At 49.4% G+C, this 13,499-nt stretch overlaps 1 protein-coding gene across 17 annotated transcripts in view; it reads right to left on the reverse strand.

Moving 5' to 3' along the window:
• MAPT (microtubule associated protein tau) overlaps positions 1-4,922 on the reverse strand; it is a 100,477-nt gene extending 95,555 nt beyond the window's left edge. For 4 of the 17 annotated variants that reach the window (XM_045489314.1, XM_045489311.1, XM_045489312.1 and 1 more), the window contains exon 1: positions 4,658-4,842. The gene's annotated coding sequence lies outside the window, so the exon portion shown is untranslated. Of the gene's footprint in view, positions 1-4,657 lie in introns of all 17 variants that reach the window. The other 13 variants (XM_045489305.1, XM_045489300.1, XM_045489303.1 and 10 more) reach the window with 12 other exon arrangements.
• Between the last annotated feature and the right edge of the window lie 8,577 nt (positions 4,923-13,499).

The raw sequence follows: 13,499 nt of genomic DNA on the forward strand, positions 1-13,499 counted from the left end.
TAGGGGTGACTAGTCAGGTGGATATTTCTGGGGGTGTAGAGGTGTCGGAGGGCAGTTTTTGAAGCGGGATCATGAAAAGGGCTGGGTGGGAGGACGGAGAGCAGCAGAGGCCGATGGGGTTTCCCACCTCTGTCCTTCTGACCTCGGGTACTGGGAGCACCTACAGTCCCAGAGATGGCAGGGCAGCATTGTGTGGTTTCTCTCCCTCCCTCCCTCTTCAGCACTCTTCTGGCCAACCAGGGTGACATGAGCCGGGAAGTCCTGTACCGAGAAGGGGGGTGGCTCGGAAGCAGGGGAGGGAGGGTGTGGAGGTGCACCAAAGGGCAGAAGCAGGTTGAGGGGTGCCATTTGGACACTGAGCAAGGGACAAGCTGGACTGGATTTGTTCCCAAACCTTCCTGATGCCATGACCTTGAGTAGGCACCCCCCTCCCATTCTACTTTCTCTTTGCCACCTTTTTGACCTGCATTTTCCCATTTTACCCATTGATTTGTTACACAGGTATGGACCAAATACCTATTGGATGTCCAGCACTGTATTAAGCCCCTGGGCATGTTTTTATTTGTGTTTGAGTGATTCTTTTTTCAAGGTGGGAGTAAGGACAAAACTATCTAGTTGGAAAACTATTACACGTTTCACTAGAAAACTAACATCCTTTCACACACACAAGCTGTGAAGCCACTCAGACCATATACATAAATGCTGAAGGAAGGGGGAATAAAACACAATTTCTTAAAGTGGTCAACAAATGGGCTTCATGAACTGATGTTAAAAGGGCAGAAAGGAAATCCAACCTAAACAAAGGGCACCACAATCCTGTCATACCTCCAGGCTGGCACTGCCCTCAAAGGGCATGGGGGTCAAAGGTCATGTTCAGTAGAAGGAGCTCTTCTCCAAATGGAATAGATCTGACCCTTTCTCAGTCTAACTGATTCTAAGTTTTCTTCTTGCAATTTATGGGAATGATCCATTTCTTTTGTTCCTGTCAAGGATGCTGAGCCTAATACCAGAAACCAGTTAAAAGCCACGCCCTTCCATCAAGGGCAGGTGCAGATGAGGTCTGTGTAGGGCAGGCACACACAGTCATGGACTGTCACTCGTCCAAAAAACAGCAAAGCCAACAAAACTCTCCTGCAAACTATCCAAAGGCAACCCCAAGAGTCAAGCCAGGTTACTGCAGTAAACACAACCCGTTACAGAAGCAACTAGTGATCAAGGAATTGATCAGCTCCAGGAGTCACTCCAGACCAGGCACTGGGATGGGGGTGGGGTGGGGTGGGGTGGTAATTTGTTTATTGTTTAGAGAGACAGTTTGGGGATGGAGGAATGGATAAGCGATTCTTCCCTAGCAAACCTAAGCAGCATCATAAAATGCAAAATAATACCTTAATTAATTATGGACATGTCATTTGAAGGGATGGGGATTTAAAAAAAAAAAAAAAAAAAAAAAGCCACCCGCCTGAGCACAGGCAAGGTGGCTTGGAGAGCCAGGCCGCTATCGCAGGTTCCATCATCCATCCCAACTCAGCCCAGCTGGAGCCGGGGCCTGAAGGTTCCTGGGTGCCAGAGGCTAAGTGAGGTCTCCCGGGACGTAAAGGAGCTCCCGCCGGATGGGGATTGGGGACAGGAGTCGATGGCCCTCGGATCGGCGCATGGACATTTCCTGTCGCAGCGTGGGCACACATGCTGCATCCCTTGAGATCCCGGGGTGGGGAAGCCGTTTAGTTCAAGCACGCTCAGAGTCGCGCTCAGAGCTGGGATGGTGTTTCCCGATCTGCGCATGAACACCCAGCCCCTGGCCCCGGTATTTCCTCCGTTAGCAGCCCCCCAGGCCTTGCCTACCCACAGCCCCACCAAAGCGCCAACATATTTCAAAATGGAGCAAAATCACGGACGTCTGGACTGCGCTTTGTTCCTAAGCATTGAGCTAAATGTGCTCGCTCCCCGCAAAGCTCCCTTTCCCCCAACCGACAGGAGGCGACCTCTCCGCCCGGGGTCCGCACTGGGCAACCTTGGCCATGGACTACCAGTTCTCAGGGCGGCTACGAGACCCTCGCTCTGCAAACAACCAGAATTCCGAGCCCAGCTCTAAGGTAGCGGGGGTGGAGGAGGTGGAGGGGGGCGAGCCGAGAAGAGCCTGGAAGCGATCCTTGAGCCTCTACTGCAACCCGCCCGGGGCGGACCCAACTCTGCAGGGAGGCCGGGCACTACCCGGGCTCCGATCTCCGACGCCACAGCGGGAAGGTTCCGCCTGGCCCCAGGTGGACTCTCGACCCTGAGCCAGGCCATTTCCCGGACATTCAGATCAATCTGTGCAGCTCGTGTGGATGATTCGGTTTCAGAGCTGCTCATCCCTCTCGGAACTGCGCCCCCGCATCAGTTTTCAGCGACAGAATTAACCAGAAAACCGGGCGGACGAGGCTCTTCGCAGGAGGGCGAGGCTCGGACTCCTTTGCCGGAGGCCCGTGCTCCCCTTTCCCGCTCCCCACTCCCCCGCTTCGTTTCAACGGTCGCGGTGAACTCGGGCTTTTAAGTTAAAATCTTGCACGTTTCCAAAATAATATTCGGCCACAATAATAAAAAATACATGAGGGACGCTGATTTGGGTGGCTGCGGCCGCCGGAGGCCAATGAGGAAGAGCCACCGGCTCAGTGAGGGTTGTGTGTGTGTGTCGAGGGGGGGTGGTCTCCCTCCTGCCGCCTCCGGAAGATGGAGGGGCCGCGGCCTCGCCAGTCCCTAGGGTTCTCAATCTCTGCTGGGAAGGGGCGGGGCCACGCCCCAGGGTCCTTTCTCGGGACGCGTGTGGTTTCCATAGCAACCTCCCCTCCGTGCCCCCTTCCCCCAATCATCTCTGGAAAAAATGGGTGTGGCCCGACGCACCCGACGAACCCTTTTGCCCCCTCCTCACATTCTCCCGCGTGAGAAGCAACAGGGCATGAAGCGGAGAGGGTCTCCGACTGCGCGCTGTCCCCGCCACCTCCTGAGTGTCGCCGGTGCCCCTTGGTGGGCAGCCTGGTGGAGTGTGGCCCCCCCAGGCCTCTTGGGGTGTAGGGACCCCGCAGAGGGTCCCCCCGCGGCCACCCGCAGAGATCTCGGAGACCTCCAATCCCAGCCCCTCGGCTCCGTGGACGCTTCCTGGCGCGCGGCCCGGCTCCAGGAGGGGACCGCGCGGGGTCACGCCCGTTCCAGGCATGCCCTCGGGGCTGTGACTCGAGTTCCTTGACCCCAGCAAGCCCGAGATCTAACAAAGGGCTCGAAAATGAGGGGCGGAAAATAGGGGGAGGGGCGGGAGCCTTGGTTAAACACCCTCATCGATAACAGCCAAAAAACTAGGGCTGGCAACGCAGATCACGTAAGCCCTACAAACAAAGCAGCTAGTCCCCGAGAAAGATTCCGGGTGAACGCCCCCAGCGCTCAAGCCCACAGCAAAACACCAAGATTCCATCTCTGATTACCCCTCTCCCCCTTTAATTACAGCCCTGTCCTCCAAAGCCCAGCCACCCGGCTTGGCACGGAACCGTAAAGACGTGACACGCCGCAAAAAGATGGCACCTCGCGTTTGGAGGGGAAAAAAAAGCAGGGGTGGGAGTGGGAGGAGGCACAGCCTACTCCTCCCCCCTCCTTGCCCACCCGGGTCCACACCCACTGCCGCAGTGAGGGGCGAGCCCTGCGCGCCAGCCCCGCGCCTCCGACAGGGAGCGCACACGCTGGACGCCAGGCGCAGAGCGCAGAGAAAGGGGCCCGCCCCGAAATGCACCTGCAGCCCCCGCGCGCGTCTGTGCGGGGCTGCGGCTGCTAGCGCGAGCGAGCGGGGATCAGCCGATGCCGAGTCTTTCCACATTGCAAGGCCAGGTGACTCCAGCCTTTCGCCTTTCCGAGCCTCCACATCGGGATCCGCGCACTACCTTCTCTCGGGCACGGCGTTGCTCGCGTCTCGGTGCCAGGCGCGCGCAGGGGGAAGGGCGACTAAAGTGACAGCGCCTGGACCCCTCCCCATCTCCCCGATTCCACTCCCAGCCCCCAAATGTCCCCTGCGGGTTTTTGAAGGAGGAAAACGGGGAGGGGGTGGGCCACCGCCTTAAATCAGGGGCAGCGAAAGCCCCAATGGAATTGCTGCCGGGGAGGTGTAGGGAGGGGCAGGCAGGGAGTCATCTTTTCTAGAACCGGATCCATACCTTCCTGAAGGGCTTATAGCAAACCGAAGCAGAGAAATTGGATTACAGGTTCGGTTTCGGGGGTCGTCATTGGACACCCCCAACACACACACATAGACACACGCCCATTGCGGCAAAAGGTGACGATCCAGAGTGCACAGCAGCCCCCTCCCCCAGGTCACCACCATCCGCGCCCCACCCTTCGCGCACAACCTCTGCCGGGTGTCGCATGGACACCCCCTCAGCACACATACACACACATACACACACACACACACACACACACACATACACACGCGTACGTGCATGCCTTGCATGGGTCCTCTTTCCAAGACGCCCCGGTCCCAGCTCCAGAACGCACAGGGCGCAAGGAGGGGCCCCCGCTGTTGCCTCGGACCTATGCTTACCTCATGAAATCCATCTCTGCGCAGGGGGCGAGGAGCTGGCAGCATGGGGGTGCAAGGGGGCGGACGGGGAGGCAGATTGAGGAGCTACGCGCTTACCTGATAGTCGACAGAGGGCGAGGACAGTAGAGGAAAGAGAGGAGAAAGTGGCTGTGGTGGCGGCGGCAGAAGGTGGGCGGCGGCGGCGGCGGCGGCGCTGCTGCTGCTGGTGCCGGAGCTGGTGGGTGGCGGAGGTTGCGAGCGCGAGCACCGGGGAGAGGGCGCGCTCCCGAGGCCGACGGGCGGCGCAGGCGCGAGCAGCGGGAGCGCGAGCCTCCCCAAGGGAGGGGTGGGCATCGAGCGCTCCGTGGGCGTTCTCTCCTCCGGCCACCAGTGGGCGCGCGCGAGCGCCCCACCACTCGGCCCTCCCCCGCCGCCTGGCTCACTCCTCTTGACGCCTCCCTTCCCTTGTCTCCCTTCCCCCCTGCACCTCGGGCTGCGGCCCTGGCCGCCAAGCGCACGCGCGTTCTGTGGCGCACGCGCACCTTGGGTCTCCTCCCGCGGCTGGAGCCTTTGTCTTGTCTGAGGGGTCTCCGCCCTTGGGAGAGTCACTCGGTTGCCCTCTGGGTTCGCCAAGGGTCTGGTGCTCCGTCCCCAGATCGCTGCCCCTTATCCCTCCTGTCCCGGGGGGTGATGTCCTATTTCAGAAATGTCCTGGGCGTGTTTCCACGTAGCTCCCCAGTCCGTCCAGCCTGGACCTCAAGGCCTCCCCCTGGGCTCGCCCTGCTTTTCTCTGGCCGGGCATCCCGACCCCCCGAGTTTCCCTGAAATGGGAGATTTGTTTCCCTGAGTCCGCTTCCTTTCTACCTGCCTTCTTTCCGCCTTTTTTGTTACTCACCAACGTGAATTCCTAGTAAATCCATTTTAAACAGGCTAATTCAGCCTGGAGCCTGCTTCGGATTCTGTGTGTCTCTCTCTCTGCCCCTCCCCCGCTCATGCTCGGTCTCTGTGCCTCTCAAAAATAAATTATAAAACATTAAAAAAATTTTAAACAGGCTAATGTAGTTGTAATACAGTAGTGTAGGGTTTTTTTTTTTTAATAAGGAGTACTCAAGTCTATTATTTACATAACCTGGATCCTAGAATAAAATTTTAAATTAGACGAAGTTTCCAATGGCGCTTACCACGTTGCAAAGCATTTTCACATACACAGTTATTTTTATCTTGTTTGTTGGAACACCATTATACTGTAAGTAGAGCTTAGGGTCTGAATTTCCCAATGCCTGCTGGAGACTCTCACCTGGATAGCACACCTCAAATTGAAACTGACCAGTGGCTTTTATTCATCCAGTCCCCCAGTCCCCCGACTTTGTTTGGCCTTATTTGGTCTATCCAACATTTAATTTAACGCCCCCCCTTCCCCGGCAGAGGAGGGCTTTGTATGTTTGGGGCTTGGGTGGCAACTGTCTTGTACGAGGGGTATGGGAGCTTGTCTTGAAGCTTTAATTCACATAGCACTTATATTTTCTTCTTAAAAGCCCAATAGTGTATATTACACATTAATACAAAAAGTGGGCTGTTAAAAATGCTTTATTCACACAAGATTAATATGTTGTTATTAGGAGCACTGGTAGATGATGGGGGGGGGGGGGCTAAATTCTTAAACCACTGGTTCTGAGTCTCCAGAACTGACCTTTTTGTTGTTGCAACTGCTACCATCCTAGTTAAACGCTGCTGCTTTGTTTCTGGAAATGTAGTCACCTTACTGGTCTCCCTGTTCTGTTTCTTCCTGTATAGCCCACCCTCCACCCCCTAATCAGTCTTTAGAAGCAATCATTTCAATCATGGTGCTCTCTTGCTCAAAAATATCTAAAGTTTTCTAACTGCTCCCTAAATGAAATTAAACTCCTTAGCCTTCAATTCCCATTATTCAAGGAGCCCATGTCTCTCCAGTTTTCTTTACTCTGTGGCAAACGGATCTTGTTTGGCATTTCCCCACCTCGACTCTGGGGTTTTCCTTTGCCTAACAAAGTTCTTGCTCTTTCTCCCCTCCCCTTTCTCCCCACCCCGCCCCCAATGTCCTACCTAACCTTCAAACCTTAGCTCAAATTTTACCAAAGCCTCCCTTAGTCACTCTAACTGTAAGGAATATTTCCAACCCCTAGAAGGAGCTTAGAAGAGTTACTCATCTTTCCCAAAGTGAAGAGGGGAGTGGAATTAATAGCTCTCTTGTAGCACTGAAGTTGTGTTATTGTCGCCAATTGTTTTCTTTCCCTTTTTCCTGTATGGGGCTTATTATATGTCCTTGCCTGTTACTGTGTGATCTGTACTGCCTCTGCCTTCTACTTCCCCATTGATGTTTGACTCGGCCATTTGATGGTTTTTGGCTACTAGAATTAATGGACATTATGTAAATTTGTCCCAGAAGAAGCTTTAAGAGGCATTGCAACTTTCTACTACCTTTGCTCTTTCTTTCGCCACCAGAATGGCATGTCCTGTAGAGCTACACCTTCAGCCTAGGTCCCAGAATGGAAAAAATACACAAGGAAGTACATATAACACGAGTAAGAAATGCACATTTATTGTGTGAATCACTGAGATTTTGAGAGCTGTCATCACAGCAAAGCTGATGATACAGAAATTCAATGAGAATCTATATATATAGGGGCGCCTGGGTGGCTCTGTCGGTTAAGCGACTGACTTCGGCTCAGGTCATGATCTCACAGTTTGTGAGTTCGAGGCCCGCATTGGGCTCCATACTGACAGCTCAGACTGTGGACCCTACTTCGAATTCTGTGTCTCCCTCTCCCTCTGCCCCTCCCCTGCTCATGTTCTGTCTCTCTCTTTCAAAAATAAAAAAATAAACATTAAAAAAAAATTTTAATGAGAATATATACTCATATATACATTTCTTTATAAAAATCTATATAATTTATATATATATATATATATATATATATATATTCTTACACAGTGTGTTTGTGTGTGTGTGTGCATATGGGTAAAGTTCCACATGCAGTGCCAACAAATAGTGGCCATTTTATCATCATGTTCGTTATCAATGCTTTTGTTACACATGATTTTATTTCTATACGTTAAATACAATGTAACAGTCAAATTAACAGTCATCCTCACTCAAATTTCCTGTTTCCTTTAAGATTTAGGTAATTGTGAACTGACAGGGGCCTGATGACACTGTGGTGTCAAGATACTGAATGATCACATTTGTCTACGTTGAACTGAAGTAATGAGTGCTCAAAACAACCCTAAACAGATCTGTCATTCTGTCATTTAACTGTATATGATGTGGAGTTGGGTATTCTTTCCAGAAAATTTAATCACCATAGGTAGCTAATGGCTGACTAATTCAGGCCAAGAAATACATCCCCTCCTTTTCTCCCTGCCCTTCCCTCTTGCTGAAATAGAAATCTCATGGCCACAGGGGACCTGGGTGGCTCAGTCCATCGAGCGTCTGACTCTTGATTTCAGCTTGGGTGCTGAACTCATGGTTCGTGGGGTTGAGCCCCACATTGGGCTCCCCGCTGACAGGGCAGAGCCTGCTTGGGATTGTCTCTGCCCCTCCCCTGCTCATGCACTCTGCCTCTCTCTGTCTGTCTCTGCCTCTCTCTCTCTCAGAAATAAATAAATAAATAAACCTAACAACAACAAAAAAGAAATCTCATGGCCACATTCAGCATTCTATGCCCTCCCTACATAACCATAGAAGGTGGAATGACATAGGGATTAGGTTTCAGAAGAGTTAGGTCCTAATCTTAGCCATCTTGTATGATTTAGGTAAATTCATTAACTTCTCTGAACTTCAATTTCTTTGTGTAATAGTGTCCCACGTGGGACTGGAAGTAAGCTCCAGATATGCATAGAATTTGGGCAGTCTGCTCCCGAATCTATTCGTATACTATTTCAGTCAAGGTAGGCTAAACTGTTGTGATAAACAGACCCCAAAATGTAATGGCTCAAACAGCACTTCCTTCGCAGCCTAGGGGGCAGTGTTCCAGGTCGGTGGGTGGCCTTCTCCACATGAGGCCCAGGAACCCAGACTCCCTGCATCTTGAGTCTCTGCCATTCCTTAGAGTCTTGTTGTGTGGCTTGTTTGAGGCTGGGTCATTGTGTGCTGGGTCCAGTTGGCAGAAGGAGAAGGAGCAAATGGAGGAAGCACACTGGCTGTCTTAGAGGCTGGACATAGCGGCTAATCACGTTTGTAATTTAGCGTCTAATCACAGTGTTGTAATTTAATCACATGGCCACCCCTAGCTGCAAGGCACACCAATAAATGTAGAAGAGTGGTGTACCCAAGAAGAAGAGAAAGGATTAGGGTGGAAGTTTCTGCCATGCACACCTTGACTTACATTCGGGATGAAAAAGACCCTTGGGAAAAGAACCTGAACTTGGTCTATCATAAGATTCTCACACATGTGACTATGTCAGCGGACCTTGTGGTAGGTAGTAGATAACTAGAGAAAGATGACAGCCCAATTTCAAATTAAGTTCCAAAGAGAGAAGGCATCATTGGATATCTTTCTATCGGGGCACCTGGGTGGCTCAGTCGGTTAAGCATCTGACTTTGGCTCAGGTCGTGATCTCACCGTTCGAGGGTTCAAGCCCTGCGTTGGGCTCTGTGCTGACAGCTCAGAGCCTGGAGCCTGCTTCCGATTCTGTGTCTCCCTGTCTCTCTGCCCCTACCCTACTTGTGCTCTGTATCTCTCTCTCTCTCAAAAATAAATAATTAAAAAAATATATATCTATTAATGACAAAGTTGCAGGTACTGTTAATACTACATTCAGTACTGATATGTTTTTTTGTTTTTTTTTTTTTTAATTTTTTTTTTTCAACGTTTATTTATTTTTGGGACAGAGAGAGACAGAGCATGAACGGGGGAGGGGCAGAGAGAGAGGGAGACACAGAATCGGAAACAGGCTCCAGGCTCTGAGCCATCAGCCCAGAGCCCGACGCAGGGCTCGAACTCACGGACCGCGAGATCGTGACCTGGCTGAAGTCGGACGCTTAACCGACTGCGCCACCCAGGCGCCCCCAGTACTGATATGTTAAAATTCCAGTAAAGGTTGTAAAAATAAAGACGAGCTTTTCCCCTTTCAAGCTAAGAACCCTTATCTTCTTTTTCTATGTAGAGAGGGGCTTAATAAGTCCATTTAATTGAATTAAATAAAGGCTACAATGAGATGAAATGAGCATTTCCTTTGACTGGGTCAGTCTGAGATTTAGCTCTGACAAAAAAAATGCAGCACAACAGTGGTTTAAATAAGAGAAAATTTTATTTCTCTCTTACATGGAAGTCCACAAAGAGGAGTCAAAGGTTGATTTAGAAGTTCCAAGACCTTGGGTCCCTGGGTGGCTCAGCCAGTTAAGCGACCAGCTCTTGATGACTCTTGATTTAGTCTCAGGTCATCGTCTCACTGTCGGTGAGATTGAGCCCCTCGCTGGGCTCTGTGCTGACAGTGCGGATCCTGCTTAGGATTCTCTCTCTCCCTCTCTTTCTGCCCTTCCCACTCGTGCTCACACTCTCTCTCAAAATAAATAAATACATAAACTTAAAAAAAAAAAAAAAGAAATTCTAAAACCTTCCTGGAGCCCATGTCCATCGGTTTGGTTTCTCTACCATCCATAGCATACTCCTTTTGGGCAGCAAAACTCCTGTCCCCTCAAAGGTCCTTTTAGCTGGACTAAGAATCAACTTGACATGAGACAGATTAACAGCAGAATATCAAATTTACATGCACGTGGGGAATCCAGGTAGACATGGAAGTTCCCAAGACAGGTCAGGTAAAATGAGGTATATATGTCATTCTGAACTAAACAGAAAGGGGTAGGGGGTCTGGGGTTTCAGAGGAAAGAAAAGCATTTCACAGGACAATAAGAGCAGATATTTGGTAATTAGATGTTTGCCCTGCCATTACAGATGGGTCACTCAGATACAATTTATCTCTGCTAGTAACCCCTATTCTGGGAAAGACCCCCAATTTAGATTCTTCTATGTAGGTAAGGGAGGATAAAAAGTTTCTCTTGAGCCTACAGGGTCTCAAGTGCCTTCAGCTCAAAATAATCCATATGCCAAAGTGGCACATTTGGGGATGGAGTGGGAGGGGGAGCTGTCCTGAAACCCTTCACTCCCCCAGAGTCCAAAATGGCTGCTTAAACTCCAAACATCACATCCCCAAAAAGGAGGAAGAAATAAAGATGAGAACATCTCTATCCTTTGAGGATATTTTCTGCAAGTCACGTATGACATTCTCGTTAACATCCTGCAGGCCGGGATTTTCACATGGCCTCGCAAAGCTGCCGGTGAGCCTGGGAAATGTAGTCTTTATCACAGAGGGCCTTGTGAGCCGATTAATATCAGCTCCAGGGGGAGGAGGGGTTATCAATTAATAACCACAATAATGCAAGGAGGCCATCTCACTTGGTAATTCCTCTGAATGAGCAACCCATTCTTTCTTTTTGAAATAGTGTCCTGAAAACATTTTTATTTTTATTTTTATTTTTTAAATGTTTTTTAATGTTTTTACTTATTAAAAATATTTTTTTAATGTTCATTTTATTTTTGAGAGAGAGTGAGAGACAGAGTGCCAGCGGAGGAGGGGCAGAGAGAGGGAGACACAGAATCTGAAGCAGGCTCCAGGTTCCAAGCTGTCAGCACAGAGCCGGAAGCAGGGCTCAAACTCACAAACAACGAGATCATGACCTGAGCCAAAGTCAGACACTTAATCGCTTAGCTGACTGAGCCACTCAGGCACCCTGTGTTTTTATTTATTTTTGAGAGAGAGAGAGAGAGAGAGAGAACATGCGTGGGGGAGGGACTGAGAGAGGGGGACAGAAGATATGAAGCAGGCTCTGTGCTGACAGCACAAACTCATGAACCCTGAGGTCATGACCTGAGCCGATGCTTAACCGACTGAGCCACCCAGGAACACCCCGAAAACATTTTTCATAACAAGACATTTGCTTTTGAGACATGTGACAGCTTTCAAGACCAACGTGTCTTTATTTTCGATATAAAGCCAAAGGCCCAGATTCATGGGCTATATACCCAGCCTCAAATGTATTTGTCCTGCCTAATTGTCTGCTAGGCGAGGTGTTTTGTTGAGACACCTACAGTCCTCTCTCAAAGCCAACATAGGGAACCATCAATATACTACAGCTAAATTAGAAAGTGGATATTGACAGACAAATACATCACAATACAGAAGGCACCATCACCAGATTTGCCTAAATGTCAGTTCCCCAGTTGCAGTTAGAATGCAGGTTGATTTACATGTAAATTTATAAACACCTTAGTTATGTAAAGTGAGGCAGATCCATGTTTTAATTGCTCTGGACGTACCTCTCACCACTTACTGTTTAGGCTCAAGTTTTCCTATCTGTCTTTATATTTCCCAAATGCCTCTAATCACCTCTCCTTCCCTCCATTTCCCTGCTGAGGCCATGGCTCCTTGCTATGCTCCCCGGGGTTCCGGCAGGAAGCAGGATGAACTTCAGACGAAGGTGTAGGTTACACATGACTCAGCAGTGCAGCTCTATTGTCAAAAAAGCAAAGATGATTCTGGGGCTAGAAATAGGGACAAGGCATAACGGATCCGTGAGCTCATCCTCTCCTTATATTTGGCTTTGCTCAGACACTCTGGATAACCCAGCCCTAGGGGAGTGTCAGGTAATTTGGGGAATGCTCAGAGAGGACGCCAAACACAAAACTTGAAAAAGCTGAGCAGAAATTCTGTTCACTTAAACCATGCCATCATTTGGAAAGTTCCCACTCTGTGGAGGATATAGTTAGGATTTTAAGATCTGAATCAAATCTCATTCTCCCTCTGTCTTTCTCCATCTATCATCTGTGGAGAAAGGGAGAGGGAGAGAGACACAGTTTGACATTTGTACCTTAGGTTTTACAAGCTGTTCTTTATTCAGAGAAAATACCATCATCATTTCTTTTCCCAAGTAATACTAAGTTGTAAGTACTACTAGTGATTATTATTAGTGTTCTGATTTTTTTTTAATTGGAGAATCTGCTTGCCTTTTTTTTTTTTTAATTGGAGACACATCCATTCATGCTTTCAACATCTAAGACACCTATGACCAAGACCTCAAGCCTCTCACAGCGTGGCAATTTGCAAGTGTCTTATTAACTTTGATCTTACACATTCAGGGTTAGCCAATTTGAAAAGTCTACATACTGATTCCAACTATATGGCATTCTGGAAAAGGCCAAACAATGGAGACAGTAAAAGGTCAGTGGCTGTGTGGGTGGGTGGGTGGCAGGGTGGGGGGGCAGGGAAGAGTAGAGCACAGAGGATTTTTAAAACAGTGAACTATTCTCTGTGATCCTATGATGGTAGGTATGTGTCATTGTGTGGTTGTCAAAGCTCACAGAATGGACAACATGGAGAGTGAATCCTAATGTAGACTGTGGACTTGGGTGATAATGATGTGTCAACTAGGTTCATGGGCTGTAACAAAGGTACCACTCTGATGCCGTATGTTGATAGTGAGCAAGGCCATGTGTTGGGGCAAATGGGGGGCAAATGGAAACTCTGTAATGTCTACTCAGTTTTGCTGTGAACCTAAACTTACTTGAAAAAATAAAATCTATTGTCTACAAAATTACATTTAAAAAATTGGGGAAATGCAGGGGCACCTGGCCTGGGTGGCTCAGTCTGTTGAATGTCCGACTCCTGATTTTGGCTCAGGTCATGATCCCAAGGTCATGGGATCGGGCCCCACGTCAGGCTCTGTGCTGAGTATGGAGCCTGCTTAAGATTGTCTCTCTCTGTCTCTGTCTCTCTCTCTCCCTCTGACCCTCTCTCCCATTTGCATGCACATGCTCATTCTCCCCCTAAAATAAAAAAAAAAAAATTTTAATTGGGGAAATGCAAAAAAATTGGCATTAAATATCAGCTAGGCAGTTAGTAGCACACATCCTTTAAAGATCAA

Source organism: Leopardus geoffroyi, chromosome E1 (genome assembly GCF_018350155.1).
Source record: "Leopardus geoffroyi isolate Oge1 chromosome E1, O.geoffroyi_Oge1_pat1.0, whole genome shotgun sequence".
In the NCBI taxonomy this organism is placed as follows: Eukaryota; Metazoa; Chordata; class Mammalia; order Carnivora; family Felidae; genus Leopardus; species Leopardus geoffroyi.